Source organism: Pongo abelii, chromosome 18 (assembly GCF_028885655.2).
Source record: "Pongo abelii isolate AG06213 chromosome 18, NHGRI_mPonAbe1-v2.0_pri, whole genome shotgun sequence".
In the NCBI taxonomy this organism is placed as follows: domain Eukaryota; kingdom Metazoa; phylum Chordata; class Mammalia; order Primates; family Hominidae; genus Pongo; species Pongo abelii.
In genome coordinates, this window is record NC_072003.2 from 62,700,556 (window position 1) to 62,708,939 (window position 8,384).

General features: G+C 36.2%; 1 pseudogene; it reads right to left on the reverse strand.

Moving 5' to 3' along the window:
- Positions 1-6,775: 6,775 nt before the first annotated feature.
- Positions 6,776-7,166, reverse strand: LOC100454993 (small ribosomal subunit protein uS8-like; annotated as a pseudogene).
- Between the last annotated feature and the right edge of the window lie 1,218 nt (positions 7,167-8,384).

The following is an 8,384-nucleotide window of genomic DNA, read 5'->3' on the forward strand; positions in this document are numbered from 1 at the left end:
TTTTCACCATTTTATATATGGAGAAAGCTAACTTTACACAAGGTTAATAGACAAATACACGGTGGTTAATATACAGTAGTAGACAAAAGTTTGGCAGACCCAACTTTCATTTTCTAAACATGTTATCCTGTGTCTACGTTCACTTAAAAGGATGGAGAAATTTTATACACATAGTCCCACCCTGTCTGCAGCAGAGGTGACTGGTGACATATTTTACTAGTATTATGGTTACCAGTATGGATTTTGAAGGCAAATGCTTGAGTTTAAATCCTGTCTCTTTTATCCACCAGCTATGTGATTTGGGGCACAGAATGACTTCACTGTATCTCAGTTCCTTCTCCTGTTGAATAGGAATAATAATACGTGCTACAAAGGGAAAAGCCAGTATCATTACTTCTGTTGTTGTTGTGAATGTTGGCAAAGAAGATGGAATTGGAAGTCAACTTTAATATTAAGAAAGCTTTTACTTTGCTAATAAAATCAAAAGTTGTGGTTGGTACTACACCACCTTTCGAATAGCAACAGTGAATCTGGAATGGACACCTGCAGCTGGAACACACAGGATGGACTTCTTATAAAAATGTAAACACTGAAGTGAAGTTCAAGAGAGTTGAAGAGAAGAAGCATTTGACGTCAAGTTCTTACTGAACCCAGACACATGAGAAAATGCTCATCATCACTGGCCATCAGAGAAATGCAAATCAAAACCACAATGAGATACCATCTCACACCAGTTAGAATGGCAATCATTCAAAAGTCAGGAAACAACAGGTGCTGGAGAGGATGTGGAGAAATAGGAACACTTTTACACTGTTGGTGGGACTGGAAACTAGTTCAACCCTTGTGGAAGTCAGTGTGGTGATTCCTCAGGGATCTAGAACTAGAAATACCATTTGACTCAGCCATCCCATTACTGGCTATATACCCAAAGGACTATAAATCATGCTGCTATAAAGACACATGCACATGTATGTTTATTGTGGCACTATTCACAATAGCAAAGACTTGGAACCAACCCAAATGTCCAACAATGATAGACTGGATTAAGAAAATGTGGCACATATACACCATGGAATACTATGCAGCCATAAGAAATGATGAGTTCATGTCCTTTGTAGGGACATGGATGAAATTGGAAATCATCATTCTCAGTAAACTATCGCAAGGACAAAAAACCAAACACTGCATGTTCTCACTCATAGATGGGAATTGAACAATGAGAACACATGGACACAGGAAGGGGAACATCACACTCTGGGGACAGTTGTGGGGTGGGGGGAGGGGGGAGGGATAGCATCAGGAGATATACCTAATGCTAAATGACGAGTTAATGGGTGCAGCACACCAGCATGGCACATGTATACATATGTAACTAACCTGCACACTGTGCACATGTACCCTAAAACTTAAAGTATAATTAAAAAAAAAAAAGAAAAAAGAAAAAAGAAAAAGACACTGTAATCAACTTATATGTTAGCTAAAATTGAAAGAATTCTTTACTGACATGCAGGTGAAGGGGTCCGAGAGACAAGACTTATTACCACCACAATTATCAAAATGTGCTCTAGTTACCATTGCTCAAGGGATGGACCAACAGGGAGTTGTGGAGACTCAATTCCCATTTTCCAAACGCCTTATCCTGTGTGTATCTCCACTTAAAAGGGTGGAGAAATTTCATACATATACCCCCACCCTGTATGCAGCAGAGGTGATTGGTGACATATTTTTCTAGTGTCACTAAAAAGTTTCAAATATAGCTTCTGGGAATCTTATAAATCTTTTGGTGTCTTTTCTCAAATTTCAAATGTATGCATGTCATTATTTTTCTATTTTTAAAAAAGGAGTTTGTTCCACAGATAACATTTACGTATTATATATTTTGACTATGACATTATGGTAATTGTCCAGTTCTTACATATTAAGAGATCAACTTCATTTCTGAACCACTGATGATATTGCCAAGTTTAGAGACAAGTTTTTTTTTTTCTTATAGACTCTTTTATAATACCTGTGACATTTTAGTTTTGCTGTTGAAATGTATAAACTTCATACTCATGGGAGCCGGCCTTCAAGATTATGAATGCCTCACAGTATCCATGCCTTTGTACAATTTCCTCTCACATTGTACAAGATGTTGGGCTGTGTGACCAGTAGCATACAGCAAAAGTGATAGTATGCCACTTTCGAGATTAGGTCATAAAAGACAGTAGTTTCTGTCCCGGAAGTTGTCTTGCTAGCTAGTTCTCTCAGATTACACATTCTTGGCAAAGCAAATTGCCATGCCTTGAGCACACTTAGGCTGCCTATGGAGAGGCTCACATGGCAAGGAAGAGAGGTCTATGGCCAAAAGTCAGTGAGAAACTGACACCTGCCAACAACCACGTGAGTGAGCTTAGCAGGTAATTATTACCCAGCTTCTGTCAAAGCCTGAGATGACTGAAGCCTCAGCCAACAGCTTAACTGTGACCTTGTAAGACCCTAGACCAGGCTCCTCCCGGATTCTCAACCTTAAAAACTGTGATATATACATGTTTGTTTGTTTGTTTGTTTGTTTTGAGACGGAGTCTCGCTCTGTCGCCCAGGCTGGAGTGCAGTGGCGCGATCTCCGCTCAGTGCAAGCTCCGCCTCCCGGATTCACGCCATTCTCCTGCCTCAGCCTCCCGAGTAGCTGGGACTACAGGCGCCCGCCACCACGCCCGGTTAATTTTCTGTATTTTTAGTAGAGACGGGGTTTCACCATGTTAGCCAGGATGGTCTCAATCTCCTGACCTCGTGATCCACCCGCCTCGGCCTCCCAAAGTGCTGGGATTACAGGCGTGAGCTGCTGCGCCCGGCCCATGTTGGTTGTTTTATGCCATAAACATTTTATATTTTATTTATTTATTTAGCAACAATGTCAAAAGGAAAAAAAATATGACAAATGTAAATTACCCTCGGCAAAAGCTGGTGCATATTTAGTGTCTTATAAATCTGTGTCTCCTTCTTTTTAAAAACATAGAACAAAACAAAACCCTGAAATCAAGTTTAGTAAAGGTACAAAGCTGCTTTTCTCAAATTTTAAATGAATGCATGTCATTGTTTTTCTATTTTAAAAAATTGTTGATTCTTTTAAAAAGATACCTTAACACTCATGTACTATATAAAATATATAACCAAACTCTGAGGACAATTTATTTTCATTCATATATATTGAATGTTAGGGGCCTACTCAGGCAAAACATAGTTGTAGTTTAATGTAACAGTGATGAATTACTGGAGTGAATTCATGCAAACAGGGAAATTGAAATTAAATTCATCACACCAAGGAAAACACTTCCTACCCATGTAAATTAGCAGCTTTTCCACTAAAATCAATTTGTTTTGGTAAATTATGCAAAAATGCTCAAAGGGCTTAGGTAAGTAATTTATTATACTCTTGGCTGTTTTATAATGTTTGGAAATAAAATGTATTCACACAGTATTAGATGGTATAAACTGAGAACTTTAGTGACAATTTTTGTTTATTACAATTAATTTAACTTTACTGAAGTGTCAGAACACCTACATTATGTAGGACATACAATATTTTTTTTGTGCTTGTACTTGCTTAGAAGTTGGTGCGTTAAAAACCAAAACAAAACTTTTAAAAATGTAACTGTTTATGTTTAAAGTACTGATTAGTTCCTATAACATATTATGGCAAAGGTCAGTAATTTCAATGAAAAATGCCTTGAATTTTGTAGTTATAAGATGGGAAATTACCTTCTTAAGCCAGCATGAAAATACAGTTTTTCACAGGACTTTTGTAGAATTAGTGGTGTAATTGAAGGAGAATGTCTTTGTTTGGCAGGAATTATATGTTAGGATATCACCAAATTTAATGTGCACCTTTAAATCATATGGGATTTTCAATTGCTCTTTTTAGCAGTGGAGTAGAGGGGTTATATTTAATAATTTATCTCTCTCTTATCCTATGTCCAGTTGTTTAAGTCATCTGCATCATTCTGCTTTACATATCTTTGTTACCCTCTATCCCACTGTATGAAATCAGTTTTAGGAACATCATTTATTATCCAAACTACGGAAATAGTCATCTAATGGTCTCATACATCTCAACTTAATTACCGCAAATTATTTCCCACCTGGTGGGCAAAAATGACCTTAGCACACATGAAGTTGGAATGTCACTGCCTGAAATCATTTACTGGTTTCCTTTGCCCACACTACGAATACTAACCTTATAGGCTATCACACAAGACCTTCTGCATCTTCATATTAAGCTACTTATATAGTCTTTATCCTTCCTCTTGACTCTTCCTTCCTGATACATCAAAGCCCTTGTCTATTGCAGAACATACCATCAATTTCCCAAAATATGTCATTATTACTACCCTGCTTAAGATAACATGCACTTCCCTTTGTATGGTGCCTCTCTTTTAAGATTAATAAAATGTAGATGACTTTACCATTTTTAATCATAATATGTTTTAGAGCACTTACAGTTATATCACTTGTTTGTTTTCTCTTCTTGATCACTAGTATGTAATCTCTATTAAGTCTAACACCATACTTCTTTGGTTCACCAGTAATTATATGTGTGTGTGTGTGTGTTTGTGGCTATGTGTGTGCACACAGATACTCACTTTAAATAGCATAAACTCTTTTCTACTAGCTGGTATTTTTTCTTTATCTTGGCTTTGAATCCACCTTGCTTTATCTTTGATCACCAAGGTTTTCACATTCCATGTATCTGATTACTTTCTGTATTTCTCACAGTATTTGCTATCTATCTTAGCTAGCTAGCTAGTAGGTATAGATGCATATAGATAGAAAGATGGATAGATAGATAAATAGATAGATAGATAGATACATAGATAATCGATAGATATCACATAATTATGATGGCAAATAAAAAAATAATTATTATCTTGAAATTTACCACTGGAACCACCTTAGCTTATTTATATGTTAGGATCGTTAGACCCATCTTATCTCATACTTTGGAAAATAGATGGGGATAATCTATTTCTTTGTATGTTTGAGAAAGCAAATGGTTTTTAAAATAAATGACCACTTGGGAATGACTCCATGGTTTCTAATTACATTGGCATCCATTCTCCCAATGATTCTTAGGAAGACATGGGGATTGAGTGAGGCAAAATGTCCTTCTTCTCTACCCTACCCCTGAATATCAGGGAAGTGATCATAAGTGAAGATGACTTACAGGCTCAAGCCCATGGTTCCAAGCATCACATCCTCTGTTTTTTCCACTCCATTAGGAAACCACAATCTAAATGTGAATTTGACTTTATTAAACATATGTACATTTTAACAAGTCAATGAAATTTTGGCACATAAAATTGAATCATGCTTCAATAAGGGACTCTTTCATTTCAAGGAATGAGTTGGTACTTTCTTACGTAATACAAATATTTCTTTTTTGATAATTAGAAAAATTAAAACATATATTAATGTTGTTTTGGGGGTATACAAGATTTTATATATACAGCTTACATAACAAGTCTAAAATATTAACATGAGAAGACTTCAAATTCAAAGAACCACGATTCGAAATAAGCACTCAGGAATTTTTGCTGTTGTGTTTTTGTTGCTGTTGATATTTATTTATTTTTGCTTTTGGTTGAATTTACTGGGTAGTTACAAATTTTGTTGTTCACTATATCGTTTTTAATATAGTTATTTTTAGAAATGTTTACAGTCTAAACATGTTTTCCTTTAAGAATCACTACGTCCAACACATTAATCATAATAAATTATGTCAACAAAATTAATATGTATGTATAAAATGTGATTACCTCACATAAAAGTACAATTTGAACATTTAAGGAAAAAGAGCTTTAACTTTGAAGTTTTCAGAATAATAGTAATATCAAGTTTAAAGCTTTGTAAAGTTCATTGACAGTAAGTAATGTGTCTAAAGTGTGTAAATTTTTTAACTCTTACATTAATAGTCAAGTTGTTGCTCTATTTAAGTGGCATGGGAAGTCTTCTAAAGCCCAAACCTATGGCTTTGCTCCACACTTCTGGCTTTCTCAGCTTCTCTCATTAATCTTGCAGTAAATGATGCTAATGCAGCAGTTGCAGGGTGTAACAGAGTCTGCTTATTCTCTGTTTGTGGTCCCCAGTGGGTGTGAGGTTGTAGCAATTAAAGCAGTGTGTGTGCTGTTTTGAGGCACCACAAAGATAGATTAATTAGGTTGCAAATGGTCCCAGTGACATTGCCAACGGAGCCTTTGATGGGCCTGGTCCAAGGTGATTTAGTCTGATGATATTGATGGATAGACAATCTTAAAAGAAGGGAAATGACTATGAGAAGTAAAGGGGGAGCATCTGGTGTCTGTAACAATGAACACACCAGGGCTACAATTGCCTGAGATGAAAATCCTTCTCGTTAATGAAATAAGTCTTAAGGAGAACATCAAAATACTGATAATCAATTTTGTAATATTTTTGATCTTACAAGCTAATTTAAAAGGATAACTTAAACAGTTAATATTAGTTGATAACTAATAACTGTTGTGACTAAATTATCTAAAATCTGTAAGCTCATATATACAACTGAATATTGTTCCATTTGAAATAGTCCCTTGAAAGCCTAGACTCTTATTTCAAAGACACAGATGTCGTTAAAATTTGATCAGAAACCAGTTTTGTTATCCTTATCTCAATGTAAATGTCATGGTATAGAAAGGCTGAGGTAGTAATTTAATTTAATTTAAAGTAATTTTTTTTCAGAGTCCACGAGGCATTTTATTTGTAAACATGTATTACATCTCTAGAAAAATAATCCCAGGACTTTTCCTCCTGTGTGTTTTCATCTTACTTCTTCATGGTCCATGATGCCCCTTGAGGTTTGTACAATGAAACCAAAACTGGCGGACTGGGAGCGCATTATTCTGTCATTTTTCTAGAACTTTGAGTTTTACATCAACTCTGGGGCTAATCATCCCACACTTGTTTAGCCTGCCTGTGAGGGTCACGACAATTTTCCCAGCTCTGTGACCATCAATGATTTCAGATTTGCCAGTGTAGCCATGCTTCATCATCAGAGTTAGAAACCGAATGATGACTTTGGAGCACAGCCTAATGAGAAACTGGCATTTTCCTCTCTTTTCAGCATCGTTGATGCCCTTGAGAGCATCAGCCAGGATATTCATGTGCGCCATTGTGGCGCAGAAAGATGGCAGGAAGAGTTAAAGGGTAATTTTAAAATGAGAAATTAGTTGGCTTTGGAACAGAGGGAGTAGATGCTTCCTCACTCAAACCTAGAGTGATAGCCTGGAGTGGGGGAACACAACTATATGGTTTCTAATTTATGCTCCCAAATTCTAGAGTTATAAGGCAAGTCCATAGCAAGAGCATAACAAACTACACTGTAGGAAGTAATCTTTTGCCCACTGACCATCTACATCATATTTCCAGTTTTAATGCTAGAAAGAAGAAGCTGGGGAAAATCTTACAGAGATCAATGGCTGTTGAGAGAGGCTATGAGGGCCTGAAAAGGGGAATTCTGTTTCATATGGGCCTCTAAGAACCAGAGACCAAGAATCAGAAGACTCCCAAGAGTGTATTCTCATCTGACACATTGATAGGAAAGTGAGATAGTCATAATGATGGTAGTTTAAAACACACTTCAAAAATCACTCCGTGAAAAATGTAGTCAATGTTAAATTTGTCTCCAGGAAGATTTTGGTGACAAAAACTACAGCAGTGTCAATCAAGTTAGATCTTTTTTTTGCCCTCTTCACTACCATGCATGACCTCCCTACTCCCAATACACAAATACATACTCAGAACCTGGTGAAATTAAAACAAATGTGCAGCTAAAACTTAGAAGATGGCAATGGGGAAAGAATGCAAAGGAAGTAGATAATGTAAACCCAACCCCAGGTCACAATGCAGACTTTCTCCCTATTGTGAGCCAGAGTTGGGAGAGAAGAGAAGATACCACTACAAATTAAGACCAGAGTGCTGGTTATTACACTCGTGTCAACATTTTAATTGTTAAACTATTGCTGTGGAGGCTTGGAAATGACAAGCTAACTTATTAACTAAGATTGAACAGAGAAGAGCAAGACTAATGTGAGACTTCAAACAGGAACAGGGGACAAACTAGCTCCAATAAAAGAGTTTACAAGCACAGTAAAAGGAAAAAAATCATTGGCCTACCTGCACGAAAAGAAATACAGAAGGGAAATCTCTGGTTTGAAAGAGTATGATATCAAAATGAAATTATGAGCTACTGAAAGGAAAGATCACAAAAATGACAAATATGTAGATAATATAAAATTATATTTTTGTATCTTTTCTTAACTTCTTTAATTTTTTAGCAGTTTAGAACAAAGCTAACATATACAGAATATTAGACTACATAAAACAATAAT